The sequence below is a fragment of the Drosophila yakuba genome, chromosome 3L (assembly GCF_016746365.2).
Source record: "Drosophila yakuba strain Tai18E2 chromosome 3L, Prin_Dyak_Tai18E2_2.1, whole genome shotgun sequence".
NCBI classification, from domain to species: domain Eukaryota; kingdom Metazoa; phylum Arthropoda; class Insecta; order Diptera; family Drosophilidae; genus Drosophila; species Drosophila yakuba.
This window is the reverse complement of record NC_052529.2, coordinates 22,051,020-22,069,393: the sequence shown is the minus strand read 5'-3', so window position 1 is coordinate 22,069,393 and position 18,374 is coordinate 22,051,020. Positions and strand designations below refer to the sequence as shown.

The 18,374-nt window shown below is 40.6% G+C and overlaps 1 protein-coding gene and 2 long non-coding RNA genes across 4 annotated transcripts in view; 2 read left to right on the top strand and 1 right to left on the bottom strand.

Annotated features, from left to right (window-relative positions):
* The window catches only part of LOC6535120 (poly(rC)-binding protein 3), a 90,275-nt gene that overhangs the window by 54,155 nt on the left and 17,746 nt on the right, over nt 1-18,374 (bottom strand). The gene's annotated exons all lie outside the window — the stretch shown is intronic.
* LOC26535664 lies at nt 1,462-3,156 on the top strand. 2 transcript variants are annotated; one of them, XR_005561332.2, is made up of 3 exons: nt 1,462-1,994; nt 2,053-2,141; nt 2,547-3,156. It is a non-coding gene; the product is annotated as an uncharacterized LOC26535664 (long non-coding RNA). The 2 variants fall into 2 exon arrangements; XR_001453710.3 differs by having other exon boundaries at nt 1,462-2,141.
* LOC120321616 lies at nt 3,882-9,597 on the top strand. The gene is made up of 2 exons (XR_005561333.1): nt 3,882-6,372; nt 6,431-9,597. It is a non-coding gene; the product is annotated as an uncharacterized LOC120321616 (long non-coding RNA).

The following is an 18,374-nucleotide window of genomic DNA, read 5'->3' as shown; positions in this document are numbered from 1 at the left end:
AAAAGAAGATTATTAATTATACATTTTATATAAAATGATAAAAATTTTTTTCTTAGTTTTAAAAGCGACAAACCCCTTAAGCAACCCCTTAAGCAACCCCCTAAGCAACCATGGTTAAAAAAATCTAAATATTTATTCAACCTCAAAGAAAAATAACCAAATTAAAACATTTTATTATAATTATTTATTATTTATTATTGATTTATTATAATTACCTTCCATTACTCTTATCAGGGAAACTACTTTTAGGATAAGAGCTAGAGTTAGTGAAAGGGAAAATATTCTACACTCAATATCCTATTTATTATTTCAGTATTTTAATTACTCGTACACTAGAAAACTGAAGAACGAATAATTTGAGAACAAATGTTTCTAAAATTTTTTCTTTTTTGTACTAAAAAATTATAAGACAACCGTTCTTACAATAAGTACTAGTTGTACTCGAATTTCACATTTTATGTACATAAATTCCTTGATCATTTTATAAGACCAATTTTTTTCTTACTATAAACAAAAGCAAGAGAGAACGCTATAGTCGAGTTCCCCGACTATCTGATACCCGTTACTCAGCTAGTGGAAGGGAGAAGGAGAGTCTTAAACACAGTTTTTGGCGTTTTGTAGGCGTTATAGTGGGCGTGGCAGAAAGTTTTTTGGCAAGTCTCTAACGCCCTCAAACCGCCCAAAGCTGCTACGCCCACACTTTTGAAAAATGGCTGTTTGTGGGCGTTAGAGTGGGCGTGGCAAAAAGTTTTTTGGCAAATCGATAGAAATTTACAGGACTAATACATAAATGAAAAAATATTAAAACATTTTTCAAAAGTGTGGGTGTGGCAGTCTTAGGCAGTTTAGAATGGGCGTGGCAACATGAATCGACAAACTTGCGCTGCGTCTATGTCTCTGGAGTCTGTATGCTTAGTCTCAACTTTCTAGCTTTTGTAGTTCCTGAGATCTCAGCGTTCATACGGACGGACAGACAGACGGACAGACAGACGGACAGACAGACGGACAGACAGACGGACAGACAGACGGACGGACAGACATGGCCAAATCGACTCGGCTATTGATCCTGATCAAGAATATATATACTTTATATGGTCGGAAACGCTTCCGTCTGCCTGTTACATACTTTTCAACGAATCTAGTATACCCTTTAACTCTACGAGTAACGGGTATAAAAACAAGAGAGAGCGCTATAGACGAGTTCCCCGAGTTCTATGCCTGTTACATATTTTTCAACGAATCTAGTATACCCTTTAACTATACGAGTAACGTGTTTAAAAATTGGGGAAAGCTGCACGGACTCCGACAGTGCATTCAATGGCAGCCCATCTTCCGTTTGAAGCCTTTGCCCGTGTGGGTTGTGCAAAAACGATAAGTGCAAAATTTAATTAAATTTCATTTCAGGCACAAAAACCCTAGAAAAGGAAAGCATTGCGCGAGAGCCTGCATTGAAGTCCGTTACAAGCGAAATGCATTAAGCCCACGAGTTTTAATTAAATTATTATTAATCTCATTTGACTGCGTGAATGTGGGGGTTAAGTCCGTCCGCACCTGGCTCCACCTGATAAAAAAGAAAATTGAATTTCGCACATAAACGAACCGAAGTGAAGGAAATCAAGAGGCAAAAAACTTTGACATGCCCCACAAAATATTCCTATCTGTGCCAAAAAGTTAACTGCCTGTGGTCGGCGGTTAGTGGGTTGTGAGTGGGTGGTGTTGGGATAGCTGTCGAACAGTTTGACATATGAAATTAGGTCGTCTGAATTTTGAATAAACTCTAATTGTCATGAAATGCGGCTGAAATTGTCAATACAGCCGATTGCCACCGATTCAGTGGTCGGACCACTCCGCCCACTTATAAGCTGCACAATCCACTCATTATCGATTTGGATTATGCAAATCATCGCTGGGTGACTCCCTTATCAATTTGGTCCTGGATTTCTTCTTGAATCTATCTATCAAGTGTGCCCAATGCTTATAAGTTCAATTAAAAGGTAAACAATTCGTATTATTTTACAAAGGTGATAAACTTATATTTAATTTATTATATAGAGTTTACCAATTACCTAGTTCCAGTATTAAGTATTCACAAAATATGGCAGAGATTAAAATAGGAGTTAGCTACATCGAACACAGTTGTGGTAAATTATTATGATTGCATCTATCCATATTATCACACTTCTTGAACACACATCCCTATCCTTTGATTTCTCTTTCTCAATATTTAAATTTACCTTCGTCTTTCTGTGAATCATTCACCATTAATCAGCTTAAATTCTGAGGAACGTTTAAATGTAAATCTATTTAAGTTGGCTCCAGTGGCTTAGTTGTTGCTAACTGAAATGGCCAAGCTGTGCTCGAGAAAGCGGCAAGTTCATTTAACTAATAGCCAACAATTTATAACTAGCTTGAGTTTTCCATCCTCTGCATCTGCAAAAGCGACGACAGCTAATGGCCTCTGCCCACCTGAACTGATGTCCCGCCCGTTTCCTGGTCTGAAAAACTAATCCGCTTAATGTTTTGCCTATTTCCTAAACTATTTCCAGCACTGACCAGGTCCTGCAGTTCGAGACAGCCTCCTTATGGCTTGTGTGTGTGAGCCGGACCTTACTTCCTCTATCGATAAGGCGCAAGAAGTCCAGAAGGCATGTTCCTAGACGGCTCTTTGATATTACCAAAATGGAGAAGAGACGGTCGGGATCAGACTGAATGTGAAAGTGTTGTACAGTGCGTGAAAAAAGTTTTCGAAGAAAACTTTAATAGCCGGCAAAGACGGGGGCACGTTGATAATGTGATAAACATTTCGTGATGGGAAATAAAGAAAAGCGGGACCAGAGTCTACATGTGAGCCTGCTAATTAACTAAATTGGAGACAAAACTTTTGTCTCTGTGCGACTGAAAAGGCAAAGCCCGAAGCTGCGCGGAAGTAGGATAACAATAGAACAAGCCAATACCCTTGATGGTTTTCCGAAAACTTTTTACATATGTTCTTGCCATTACAATAGCAAAAAAAAAAACATTTAGGCCTCTATAAACTACTTACTTTCCGTCAAAATCTATCTCGTTTCTATCCTGAAAAGAAAATGTTAACTAAAATTATAATATCCTTCGCAGGATTATTAAATTTGCTTTAAGATAATGAGATAAACAATGAAATAAATATTTTTCTTTATTGGCAAAAGTATTTATCATACTTGTAAGCCTATTTAGAATGGTGGTTCGCAATAAAAAAAAGAATAGCTTATCTTGTAATTTTCTTGATTGAGTACTGAGACCGTAACCGGCTAATCCAGGCCCAAATATTTTCACATAATGTGCTCACTGGCAAACTCACTTCCGGCAGACGTTCCCAAAAAAAGGCTTTACTGACAACTGACAAACGCACACCACATTAAAGCTGAGCAGCTGAACGCACTCTTATTAAGCTTTAAATGCGGCACGAAAAGCGCGGTTCCGAACATATTTTTGCATACTTCGCTGCGCTCAGACTCCCAGCGAGGTGTTTTAACACACACATGTACGAAAATGGTGGTATAGTTAAGGGTTTGTGTATGAGTGTATAAACGCTTCGCTTGCTTATTTAATTTGCCACAAAATTGTAGACACATGGCCAAAAAAGCCGAACCAGAAAGTTGAAAGGCTATGAAAGCAAATTAAAAACTTTTTATTTCGCAACTGGTTTTGAGCGTAGTCAAAACCAAAAGTGGAATAATAACAGTTATAGTTTTTGCTGTGGCAACTGTTGTTCTAAAGCATATAGGATATTTCTTTTATGCTACCGGTTAATGGAATGACTGGACACAACGGCTCAATAAATGCAACAGATAAGGACTCAAATAATATAACATAAATTTTTTTTTCTAATTTAGCGAAAAGAAATATATTAACAAATAATATTACAAATTCAAAATATTTAACACTCACGCTTGTTTCTTTGAAGGAATAGCAGTTACATTTAAGGGCTAATATCATTATTTTAGTTCAGAGCATAAAGTTCTACGAAAAGAATTATTTGCATTTTATCTTTATTTTGTGGGCACACTTTCATATATCTTTCTTTTCATGTATGAACGTTAGAGGTCATGGATAACTTTACAGGTGTCCCTTTGAAATTTCTCGGCGGGAACATTTAGTCTTCAAATTTGACTTTTAGAAAATCCAATGTGAAGGCAGTTCATAAATATTTATAAATTCGATTCATAAACATACCGATACGAACAGTGGCAAAGGCCCGTCAAATCGACAAACCGCCGTGCTCTTAACCCCTGCTCTAATAAAAAGGAACCTCAATAGCAAATTCAATTAACCCTACAGACCGTAGAGAGCATAAGCAAATACACTCAACCAATACAAATACGACGACCGAGACAGACAAACCAAACTCCCTACTTGCAGGATCTCCTCATCCCTCTCCCTTGACTCCATTCTGGGCCTCCGTTAGACCAAGGCACGCGCCATCTACATCTGCAATCCGCCTCACAGCCAGTGGCGCCCGAGCAGGGACGGGGTGGCTGACCAACCGCAAGGACACAAAGTAACTAATTATCTCGCCTTAACCCCTTACCAACAGATTCTAGCACACCACCCTTCTAAAGTTCTCCTGCAGCTTCATCGCACGTGGCTGGGAAATGGACCCAAAAAATAAAAAAGAAAGCTGGGGAAAATTGAATGCAAACCCGATATGTTTTCCACATTTGAATGGACAATGGGTAGCAGGCCTGGGCAGGGGAAAACAGGAAAAAATGTAAATGAAATGTGTCAAATGCTGACACATGCCGCGTCTGAAGCTGAAACTCTTTGGGTTAGGTGAAAAAGACGGACTCAAATGTATGTAGTGTCGCAGGGTTGTAGGGTTGCCCAAGGAAACAGAGGGAACTCCCGCCTAAAACAGGCCCCTTGTCCGGGGAAGTGGGACTTTTCACAGCAATCACCGGCTGAGTGAATATTTATCGATAACAAACTGAAAACATCTAACCCCGACCGCCAGTCGCAATCCCATTTCTATTCAACACAACGTCAAACAAGCGAGATTGGGTTTTGGAGTAAGGAGTAAAGCCTTACATCGGCTTTGCATCCTCCTGCCCGAACATCCGGGACTGGCCAGACTTTCATCTGCAATCTCGTTCCGGGATGGATGGATGTGTGCCAGCTATTATTTGGACAGCACTCGTGGCGCGTACACGAAATGAACATGGCCAACTACATTGCAGGGTTGGTGCGGGTGTGATTTAGGAGGATTCCACGTTGGCAAATGGCACGAGTCATTGAGCTAACGATCGAAATTGTATCTCTCACGCATGTTTTGTATCTGCAACTCCAAGCGCAGCACTGAAAGAAGCAAATTTTTGATGGCGCAATTATATGTTTTCAGGCTGCACTTAGTCTGATTTGAAGTTTACAAGTTCTGAAACTGACGGCTTAACAGTTTGAAACCTAAAAGTACAGACAAAAGTTCGATTAAATACCTTTTACTTATTACTTTCTTAATAGGACTTAAAAATAAATTTCAAATAAATAAAAAATATGTCCATCCACAACTTCTTTTACAAGATTAAATAAGTAAATGAAATGAATGAAATTCCCACACTTAGCCAAATTAAATACTTTGAGCTTTTTAATACAAGGTAGTATTACCTTTTAATAGCAGTGCACTACTGCGCACTTCAACAATCGAATCTGAAGTCCCGAGCGTTTAACGTCAAATAAAACCGAGTAAATAATTTAACAGCCAAGGCAGCACATCGAAGTGCCCGGTGCGAAGTAGAAAAACTTTAGCGTATTTATTTGCAATTTTCGCATTTTAAGCCGATAAAAGCGGGGCAGCGGCGATGTGTGAGTGCCCAAGTGTGGGAGGTGCATGTCGGTGAGACGCCGGGGGTAGTGACCGTATAAAATGACAAGCGTTTGACACAAGCACCGGAATATCCGTCAGTGCGGCGACGGAGCGGACGACACTGCGTCCTGCGTCCTGGAGAAGGGAGCTCCGGGAAAACGACAGGATGGCAAAGATGAGGCCGGAGGAGAGCGGTGAGGGGTGAACGGTAAACGGTGTAGATGTGTGTCCTGCGCGTGCAGTGTTTGCTAGCGTGTTACGGCCACATCCATAATACAAAAGGATGCTCCGAGCAAACCGAGCGAGCATCATTTCCCGGTGCCATTTCTAGTTGTGTGTCAACTATTCTAATAGTTCCCGCTTGAGTGGGCCATAGTGAGAGTGTGGGTCTGTGTGTGAGGGTGTGTGTGTGTGATTTACAGTTGCGCTGATTGCAAGGATAATGCCAAAGTACTCGCCGCTCCGGCATGAAGTGTCTGGAGCGCTTTCATTCCTCGGTAGCCAAGAAAGTCCCTGCCAAAGCGGATGTTAACTTAAAGGTATTAAGAAATTGAATCAAAGTGGAAATATTATAAGAAAAAATCCGTACTTCAATAGCAGATGGAAAGCGAGAAAGTGGATGCAGCACGGGAAATTACTTATTCGAATTGGCTTGCTTTTATATTGAAAGGTGTAAACCGCGTATTTTTGTCGGCTTAATGATAAGCCAATCTTATGCTTGCATTTTACGGGTAAAATAATTTTAAGAGGCGGTTTTAAAGCGGAGTTGAATACGTATATATCTTCAAAATTATTCAATTGCATAGTTTTTTCCAAGTGTATTTGGTTGTAAAGGGGGGAGGGGGGTAGGTACGAATTGAAAGCGAAGGAGTGGTGGCTGCTGCAGTAGTACTACACGTTGCCTAAGAGCCGCTCCGACTTTGAACTATGACGTTGGCTTTTAGTGTATTAAGAAAATGTCAAAGGAGCTGACAGCCCTGGCTCCAGTCGATGCTGTACCAGGTGCCTGGCTGCGAATTCGGAGGAGGACGCGGGCAGGGGACCTAATACATAATAATGCAATTTTGCCAAGGACAACGGCAATGAGGAAGGCGGATTCATTTGGCTTAGGCCAAATGCCGGTCTGAATTTAAAATCTAAAAAGCAAGAGAAAAGTAATTGGGAAAAGTGAAAGAGCTCAAATAAGGGGAAACGCGGCGCTCACTGGATTATAATTTTCTGCAACCATTCCAGGCGTTCTCCCGAACAAAAATGTATGCAGCATTCCCGGCACCCAATAAACAGAATAAGTAAAACGGAATATACGTATATCCCAGCAAAATTCCATAAGCCCAACATAACAATTACTGCCATGTTGGAACACATAAAAGTTGTAAAGGCCCTAAGTCCCAGGTATCCCCGTCCGAGCATCCACCTGTTTGTACACATACACATAATTCTGCCACCTATGTAAAACCACTGGCAGCCCCAAGTGTCCTCCCCTGCACTTAATCTCAATTTGATGCCTACGCATACCCTGTATTCGACTAAAGAGTGTGTAACAACACCATTAATGCATGTTTACAAGGGTTTTCATTTAGATGTTAGTTAAATTTTTGTTGAAGAGTAATAATATTGCATATAAGGTGGATTAACTTACTTATTTAAGGCAATTAACTTCAAGCATATTTGGATATGGATGCCTCCCTATTGCATCTGAAATAATAATCTAATAATATTATTCATCTTCCCTTTTGAAAATGCATGGAAGAATTACGGCCTCTTCGATTTTATAGGTATTTTTCATTTGGCAATTTATTAGGTAGCCCAACCCTGGCCAAACAGGATATATTCCCTCTAATAATCGTATATGCCATAAGCGTATTAACGCAATTCAATTTCGAGCCATTTTGCCTCCCTCCAAAAGGCAAAAAAGGAACAACAGCAACGATTGGAATAACTACAGATATAAGAGCTGGTCGAAACAATGTAGATTGTGCCACCTGCGCAGAGCTATCAGCTTAATACGAATCTTAGATTACCTTTAAGGTTTGATGATTAAAGTATACACATACATATATAGTATATTTGTATCTAAGAAAACAGCTTAAAAATTTCTTTATTTAAAATTATATATATTCATTACAATAAATGCATACATGAACAGGATTTATAAAAACTTTTTACAGGAAAACAAGAGTCTTTATAATTTGACTTATTGGTGTTGAGGGACTTGTGGCGTATCCCACGCCATGTAACCTTAGATAGGGTATCAACCGGTAAACGTATTAACTTCCGCTCACTTTTATAGGCACAGATAGACACACCTACACCGCCACCGGGACCCATTTCGCACACATATGCCAAACTGAACTACGCTGACCAAAGGACGCGTATGGGCACCGCCTTCTGGACAGAAAGGGGAATAGTTCCGGTCCTGAGAGACCGGAGGCCCATGCAGGACGGTACTACATCGCGTCACATGTACATACATCTGTACATATGGCGGGGGCGAGGGAATTAGCAAACAATTGGATGCTGTGGATGAAAGTTGGCGTTGGTATTTTTCCCATCACAGAGTACAGAGTACCAGTAAGTTGAACAACGACGCCTTTTTCTTTCTCACTCAAAAAAAACTTAGTGGCTTGAAAATTAAGAGTTTTTCCTCAAACGTGTTGGTTTTTATTATTAATAATAATTATTATAAATAATAATAAATTAAATAATATAAACTGTTATTCAAAATAATTTCCTATATATTTACACCCTGTAGCTATACGTGCGACCTTACACACCAAAAATACATAGGCCCCGGTGATGATATATGATATAAATCTAAGCGACCACTAAATAGACGTATAATATTATATTTACAACCCTTTGTTGTTGAATACTATAATATAATACTATTGCAATTTGCCTTATCTGTAAAAACAGGTTTTATTAGTTGACTTAGGACGTACGGTATAATATCCTAATTATGGAACCTTATATTAAAGCAAAATTCACCTGCAACATATAATTACTGTACCACAAAAACCCTCCTAAATTAGCTTAATACTTTTACTTTATTACATTCGTAATCAAATAACTTATACCCTTCAATAACCTTCTTGGAAGTACCGGGTATACAAGTTTCCAGTTGGTTTCAGGAAACGACTCCTTCTATAATCATTTTTGCCAGTATATCTAAGGTTCTTGCCCGTCGCTGATGGCCAAGAGTCTGTTCAACTTTGCATGGCCACCTACCTTCTTGGTCAACACACGGATACCGACCTGTACGTGCAGAGCCTTTAGCTTTTTGACCGTTTTTTGTGGGTTTTCCCTATTCTTTTTTCCCGATTGTGATTCCAGGTTTTCGTTTTTTATGGGTCACCAGAGCGAGTGATCACGGACAAAGCGAAAGGAAAATATTTGCCTGTTGTGCGTTTGACATTTTCGATTGTGCAGTGGATCTGGAATATGTGCTTAAAAAGGGTCAATGTGCAAGTGGTGTAGGTGGGTCCGGACCGAAGAATAGGAACAGTTGACCAGTGTTTGCCTGCATGTCCTACATTATGGGAAATTCACATATACATATATTAGTCCCCATAGTGACATAGTGCGCAAGTATCAATCCGATCAAAACCAATTATATATTAATCGGCCGATACTAAGGACGAGCTTAAGAGAAATGGTAATTTGATGGTAAAAGATCTCAGTTCGAAATACCAGATCAGTTATCCGTTACTCAGTCAGTGCACACTGAAGTTGAAGTGCGACCGAAATTTCAACATTTTCTGGCGTATCGATAGAAATTGAAAAAAATAATAATATGAAAAAATATCAAACACTTTAAAAAATGACGTGACAGTTTTATTCGGTTTTGGTTGTGTCGAAAATGATTTTGGTTTGCCGATGAAAATTGGCAAGGCAAATAACTAAAATCAAAAGGAAAAAAAATCAAAACTTTTTTCAAAGTGTGGGCGTGGCAGTTTATTGGCGGTAAGAGTGGAACATTTTAGTGGCAACATTTGGAATAAACAAACTTGCTGTGTCTATGACTTTGTAATCTGGATGCTTAGTCTCAACTTTCTAGCTCAATGGAGTATACCTTTATATACGCCCTCGAATTCAGTGAAAATTCGCTTACCGGAAACCTTTAGATTGCATATATTTATCGAGTTTTAATCGATCATGCAGACTGACAAACGGACATAGACTGATTGCCTTGGCTAGTGATTTGAATCAAGAATATATATATGTATACTTCACAGGGTCTGAAACGCTTATATTATATAGGAATCCAAAACTTTCTTTCAAGGAAATAAGAAGAGAACAAATTATTAAATAATAAATATGTAATAATTGAATTTGTCTGTCAACCCATCAAGTTATATGTAATTTACTCTATGTAAGCACTGAAGTGTTGTTTATATTTATGGAATATATTTAGCATTGTTTGACAAATTGCATTTAGTGCTTCTATAAACTGAAGATCGGCGACAGCCTTTTGAATTTAGATTTAAATAGCTTTAGTTGGTTAGACATAAGGATGGAGAGGCTCAGGGTACGACAGGGACCTGCCACCCGAACTTATCAGTCGACATCCGGTGTGTGTCCCACAACAAGACAAGACAACAAACCAGCACCCAGCAACCAGAAACCAGCAAGCCGGGAACCAACAACAGTGACAACGAGCCACCCACATGCACATCCCCAGCCTCATCCACATTCACACCCACAGAGAACGTCAGCCAATATCCTGCACAACATGGCGATACAGAGCAAACAATCCAGGCCCTCTCCCTTTTAGCCATGTAAACCAACTAATGAAACTGTCAACTGGCCACAACAGTCGGTCGAAAGGAGAGCGATCGAAAGGGAAGTAAAGGAATGGAAAGGAATGGAAAGGAAAGGGAAGTGGATGGTGCATTGAGTTGGTGCTGCCCGTTCATCCTCCTGCCTTTCACTTTTCACTCCTACCCATGAACGAAATGACCCACCCACACATTCATCTAACCCACCTACCGAGGGGCAACAGGCTGATCCTCTGGAGCGGCGCGGATTCATTAAAAGAGCTCGCCACGAAATTGATTGCCCAGTCAGCGCTTGATTAGCACTCGAAGGCTTAAAACTTATCAGCAGCGCGCCACGTACATATGGCCAAGAAACAGGGCTGCTCCTTCCCCATCGAAAATCCAATTTGGCCCGGACAATGGCTGCCTAGTGACATATTGAAAATTTCCATGTGCCGCGGTATTTTAGCCTGCTCATAATCGCCGCCCAAGTCCCGGCCCCGAAAAGGAGAAAAGGAGTCTGGAAGAATGGGACTCAGCCCTAGACTGACTCGGTTATGAAAATGGATTTTCCAGCCATTCACACACATGTGTCTATTATGCATAAGCCTTCGTCTGCCTTTCCTAGATGGGTGGTGGGTGAACATGGATGGCGAAGTGGCAGGTGGGTAGCCCGTCGCAAAACCGAACAGCTGCTCCTAGATGATAGGTAGTGCCTATCAGAAACGGTCCACTTTGTTGCCTCTGCCAAATTGGAGGGCGTGGTACATTGTTATTACAAAATATGCAAAAAAATTTAACTCTAAAAAAAACTTTTAAAAATAAAAGATAAATATAAGATTAAAGATATCTATTGTATAAATATTGTATTATTTGTTTGTGTGATATAGGTAGTAGGTGTGTATTTAGGTAGTAGGATTTTTATTTAATTAAAAGATACAAATCATATTAAAAAGAATATAATTTTAAAACTAACAGAGAATATTCCCTGCAGTTAATCTTTTCATATCAGTAATCAATCTTAATCTTTATCATATACATATATGGGAAGCGCCAAAACGAAGGTCGAGCCATAGAATTTCTACGTTTTTGCGTTGCTTTGAAGCCATAATTTCGCACCTATGAGGCTCATGGGTAGCACCCAGAACCCTACTTACTTATTTATTTATAAGGATTTCGAATTTCAAGAGTTTATCTTCAGAATATAGTTATAGATGTAGATATAGTTTAAGGAGGTTTCGACTACGCCTGCGAACAGGATTCGCGTTTTATGTGGGACTCAACCTTTGCGCGCATGCAAATTTATGACAGGTGGCACTGGGCTGCTGGGATGTGTTCGCTGGAAACAATGGCGTTAGGGGCGAAGTGGGCGGTGGGCGTGTCTGGAGGTGGGGCAGGTACATCGGATGTGTGCGGATATGTTTTGCCGCTCGAGTGAGTGTGTATGTGCGAGAGCTTTTTTCTGTGTGCTCCTTCTATAAAATAAAAGAGTGGCTTTGCATGTTATGAGCGGGCGGAGGAGCGGTTTTTGTTTGGGTGGTTGAATCTGTCAACACGGGGCTGACACACACGCACACCCACATCTCCCACACACACATGCACACACAGGAAGCATTTGTTTGCTCATGTTTGTTGCATGTGTTTGACGTTAACGCGACACAATTAAGTCGCTGAAGTGCGCCTACATCCACACAGGCACACGAACATGTAGACATACGGACCCACAATCACACACACACACACACACACCCACAACGACGAGCCAGCCATTACACATTTCAATTTTGAAGTGACATGAGCGAGAGAGACGAACAGCCGACCCTGTTTCTCACAACTTTCTTAATGAAATTTCAATTTATCTTCATCCATGAGAGAGAAAGAAAGAAAGTACATGTGGGCATGCAAATTACATTCCCTATTCCGATTCTTTCTGCGGCTTTCCGTTCCATTATTGCACTGCTTTCCACTCCCACTTATAATTGAAGGCTTTATATGCACACATTTTAATTACACGATTTGAAAGGATTATGATTATGCTTGCGATTGTGCACATGCAAATCTCCTGCGAATTCCCCCGCAACAAAAAGCTTTACATGCCATTGGGCCGACATCCACTAGGTTGAGTGAAAGTTGCCTTGATGCGAGGTGAGCGCGCTGGCGAGCACTTCAAGGGAAATCAGGCTTGGCCTGATAATCAAGTGGTTGCATTGAGTGGTCATTATGAAACGCACCCAATGCCACTGCCTGCGATGAGGATTTTGCTGGCCTTCCCTTCCAGAGCGCACCCTAAAGGCCCTGTACTTATTCTCCATCATGTAAAAAATACGATGTTATGTGTATACAGTTTGTATTTTCCTTAAATTGAAAACACTTTGGATTTCAGTTGCGTTGTTTTGTGTCACCTAACAGATGTTTGTTGAAATATCCTTCGGAAAATACAAAGAAGTTCCTAGGAACTTAAGCCAGTTGCGATTTAAAGCTTTGTTTGCTTTATAATAATTTTTGTTAGTGTAGGTCTACAGCTTTTCTTCAGGCAATGCATGACTCATCCGATGCGAAAGATTACCCGTCATCTAATTGCAACTTAAAACGGCCATCGGGCAACACATTGTCATTTAAAGCCAGAATTAAGCACACACATGTCTAATTAGCAACTCATTAGCCAGCACGTCGATGCAACACAATGTCGTGCCATCCAGCGCAAATGGGAATCCCCTGGTTCCCAGCGGGGGTTGCGACTCGGGGTGGTGGGCACGTGGAATCAATGCTTATCGGAAAAATGCAGCAACCGCAGGAGAAAAACCAAGGGGAGCGGTCAGCACTGGTAAACTGAAGTTAATTGTTTCAGGCGGGTGAAATAAAGTCCACCAGTGAGGAGTTGCTGCACCGACTTTCATATGGCCATCATGACATTTTCAGTGGGTCATTGTCGGCCCCAATAATCGGGGTACCAGTATCACACAAGTAACAAACAACTATCGAGGGTTTTAAATAAGTTACAGATGAAGCTTAGCCTATGTATCCCAATCACAGCCTAGATTAATTACAAGAATTAATTTTCCTGAACTAAGCGTTCAAATAAAATGGATTTTTCTGTCCTAATAACACCCCTTAAATATGGTATTTTTGCATGTGAGCTTATCAGAACCGGAGGATATTTGATATTAAGGACAATGAATACCACATGCAAATGACCAAAGGTTGACCTTTTCTATTATTGAGTCTGCTGCTGTTGGTTGACTATGTAGCAGCAATTTCCAATTATCGATAAATAACTGAAGTGAAGAGCTGGCAAAATTGTTGTCATAAAAAGTGGCTTGTAAATTCAGCAGCTGTGTATTGGATGGTGACGAGAACGACGTCGCCGGCCAAGCAAATTACAATGAGAAAAGAAGAGGAGGAATAAAAGTTTTTATCAGGCAACCATCAAGTCGAATGGGAAATACACTGGTTTGGCAATTTATATATGATATATTGCTTATGAACTCAAGTTACTGCGGCTTCTACACCTAGAAGATGGTGTTCTTCTACCCTTAGCAAATCGATTTGTATTTGCTATTTTAATTATAACAGTTTACTAAACTGCTATGTCACATTATGACCAACCATATGGAGATGAAGTAACTCATAAACATTTCCTTGCCCAGGATGGGTCAAATGAGTTAACAGGAAGTGGAGCGAAGGATATGGCAGCAGGACATTGCCAAGTTGATAAACAAAGAGACAACTTCGGACCTGTACGAGGTCCTGTGCACATAAGCAGATGTTTTAATTTTATCGAACGGATGACAAGCTGCTGGGCATCGGAGGACATTGCAGGACTTTGCAGCACTTCGCAGGACATCGCAGAGCCCCGACCGGACAGGCCAGGACCAACATCGGGCCTCACAATTGAGTACGCTTGGTGGCGCAAATAAGTCCAGCACGGTCCGGAGGAGGCGTTGCCCACTGGACAATGACAAACCCGTTTCGGAAACTGTGGGAAACCCAGCAGAAAGGAAACACCGCTCACATATGGGGCGAGTGTCCGTAGAGGGGGAGTGCATTTTACAAGCCGTTGCCTCTTAATTTAAATATGTTCCAATGCACAAAGCTAAATTAAAATGTATTTATAAAGCACAAAGGGGCGATGTATGCAGAGGGGGCGTGCAACCGAGCAGGAACAACCCTTTTAATGACTATTTTTATCAATATGCGCGCGCTCACCTTGCGAGCGCTCAGTCCAGCGTTAAGTACAAAATCCTTTAATAAGACCAAGCCCGCGTCACCCAGATCCACCCACTCCCCCTCTACACTTTCTCTCTGAACTCCCCCTCCTCTCGCACTTCCTGTTTGTGTGCTCTTGCTTCATTTAACCAACTCTCCCGCATCTGTTCACTAAACAGTGTCAACCGCGAAGCCAAACCAAAGTCCCTCTTTTGGGTCCAAAGCAGCCGCATATTTTTGGACACTCACACGGCAGGGAAGCCCATATCCAAGGATCAAGGATTGGGGTAGAGGGCAGAGGCTGATTGCCAAAGGCTTCCCTGTCTCGCGGGCAATTAGTGGGGCAAAATCGGGTGACGGAAGTGAACCCACAGACGAAAACAGTTATGCGGCGGATACGTGTGCTAAAGCTGGAAAGGCGGGGAAAGGGATGTAACAGGATGCTACGCATTAAATGATTTATTCAAGTGGATCATCATGAGTAGAGGGGGGGATAGATTGCTATCCTCAATAACTGTGGAGTGTTTCAGAAGATGTATCATCCCCTTTGTCATTAAAGCCTTTTCCACATCTTTTTACTGGCGATTATTCCACTTAAGATTATTTATTAACTTTAAACGGTGTACCTGATAAAAAGGATTTGAGGGATGTTTCATTTAATTTCTTGCATTACTGGACATAGTACATATTTAGCTCATGACCATTTTTCAGAAGGTAAATGTAAAACATTGAACGTAAGCGTGTTCTAAACATACGGCAAATGTAAAATAAATCGGTGCAAGATGTGTAATCAATAAGGCAATAACCAGTGAGGCAACTCAGATCGAAAACTTTGACTCATTGGACATCACCTGGTAAGAAGCCATAGAGCAGGTGTTCAATTAATGCTGCCAAGCCAAACAGAATCAGAACCACAATTAGCACCCAATCAACTCCGATCCATGACTTGGCTAACCCCATTGCAGCTGGACAAGCTGTTGCCAGACGGTAAGGCAAGAAAGGAGGTGATTTTCCATTGCAGTTTTACACTCAACGAAAAACGAAATCCATAGCGAATCAAATCAATCGATCCGATTCTAAAGGTTTCCAAATATTCTTTGCATTCAGTTAAGAGTTCGATTTTAAATACTGCTTATTTGGGCTTACAAATTTTGGGTTTGACGAATAGGGAAAGAACATCTCTGTTACAAATTTATTTTTTTTTAACAAAAAGGGAAGGACGTTACACGTTGTATTAAAAAACAATATAAAGTTATATTTGAATTTGTCGACTATCAGATACCCATTAGAGAATTGTGATAGTGAATTCTGATTAATCTAGCGTAGCGTATGCGTAGGCGTTACTAAAATCTTCATGATCAATCCCTCTAGCCTTAGTTCCTGAGATCACAGCAGTCATACGGACAAATAGACGGACAGACTGACATACGGACTGACGCGTCATGACGGTCGGACATGGACAAATCGATTCTGCTGGTACGCCTGATCAACAATATATATTTAAACTTTATAGGGTCGGAAGTACTATCTTTTACCTGCTACATACGTTTTAAAGAATATGGTATGCTTTTTTATCGATTAAGAAAGGAATGCGGTCTGTGCAGCAGTAGTTTACTGTCCGGACGTAAAAAGCCGTTCCCTAGTCACAGCCAGATTCAGTGCCAGAATCGGAATCCGCATCGGAATCAGCATTGGAATCGGACTTGGTCTAGACCAGAAAGTGTGGGCCTGGCCATAACAAGCTGAACAGGCGGCTTCGTGGCCGCTTAGGTGTATTTCCCTTTGATGATGATGATGACATGTTTTACGCGACCATTGGAGCATGCAAAGAACTGGCTCACCACAGCAAACAGCAGAACCAGAAGCAAAGCAAATGGAGTGGGTGGATGGTTGGTTGGGTGAATGAATGCGCGCTTGAATAGTTTACCCACTACTGACTCCCTTGGAAACTTTGGGGCAACTCCTTTACTTTGCTGCAATTACTTTGCGCAGCGGAACAAAATTAACTTTTATTGGCTTCATAATAATCAAGCTTAAGGTTTCCTTCGACTCAAAAAAATGTTCCTTTAAATTTATTGTTTTGCCGACTAGCCTAAATGAGAAAATTGGAAAAAAGGCCAGCACAGCTCCCTACAAAATTGAATTAGAGTAGAAATTTAAATGGCACAAGGCAAAAGACCGAAAGAAAGTCAACGATAAAAATAAAAAAAGAGTAGGGGACACGTAGCAGTTGGTTGGCCGTCTTGTTTGTATATTATTTATTTTAATGATTGTGATTACCCGAAAAGGAGCCCACAGCCAAAACTTAACTGGGCGCAACCCAGCATTTTTACCCGAAAAGCTCAGCCGAAAAGCGTGCTAGGAAATCATTTGAGAATTGCTCGGCTAGGTTAAAGAGGGCGCTGGGTCGGTTTTCAGTTGGGCATGCCAACTTAAACATTGATGGTTGAATGCGAACCATGTAAAATATTAAGGGGTAATTTGTCACAAAAGCCACCGGAGATTTGTTGCAATTTCTTAGCCAACAGAAGCCCAAGCAAGACTAAAAAGTAATTAATATATTTCAAACCACCAAATTATGCTACGACAGGCAATGTGAAAAATAATGTGTTTGGACAGGTAACTATGTGGTGAAATCAAATGTAAACTAAAACCAAATTAAATAATTTTAAGACTTCCTTTTACTTAATAGTTAAAAAATAATTGGAAAGTGATTTTTATTCAGTAATACAAAATTAAATATTCTTTGGAAAAACTTTAAGAACAATGCTTAGGTGGTATGGAAAAGAAAAACGATTTTCTTGTTTATTAGAGACATTCTCTATAACTTTAAAATTCAAATTAACATCATAAATGTTACAGCTATCTGCATTTTAAGTAAGAATTGCCGAAAACAGTAATTTATGGTTTGGCTTAGAATGTAAATAGTGTACATAAGTATTATTCACAGATGTACTTATATACACATTTTTCATCTCAGCATCTTCTAAAATGTAGATTCTGTTTAATTTTTTTTTTCCTCTTACAAACAATTATAAAACATCTAAATGGTCGCCCTTTCCATATCTTGTGAAATATTTCCTTACAAAAATGTTTCTCACAATGGGTTTCAATAAACATTCAAGTAATGTTCAGTGCTTGCCCCAAAGCCTTTTATGATTACAGGCACGTCATAAAAACCCTATTTATACCAGTCACGCCTCCGCCCCTCAATCGTCAAACATTTCCAGGGCTCGTCTCTACATGGATATTGACTGAAATCTCAGCTGCGGAAATATTGAAATCTAAAAAGCAAATAATTTAATTCGCTTAAACTTTCAGGCTGAGTCAGGATCAGGATAGCGCCAGGTAGGGGTGATGGGGACGGTATGGCGAGGAGGCACAAAGGACGACATAGACAAGCTCCACTGCTGTTGCCTCACATCCGGAACTGGACGAGGAGAGGAGGGATGGGGAGGGTTTGCCGGGGCGGGTACGGAAGCCACAGTCACCATCAAATTTGAATTTGCAAATGGGGAAGAGGTGGAGGATCGGCTGCAGGGGTGTTTCTGTCACGCATTAACTAGGAGCCGGGCAGC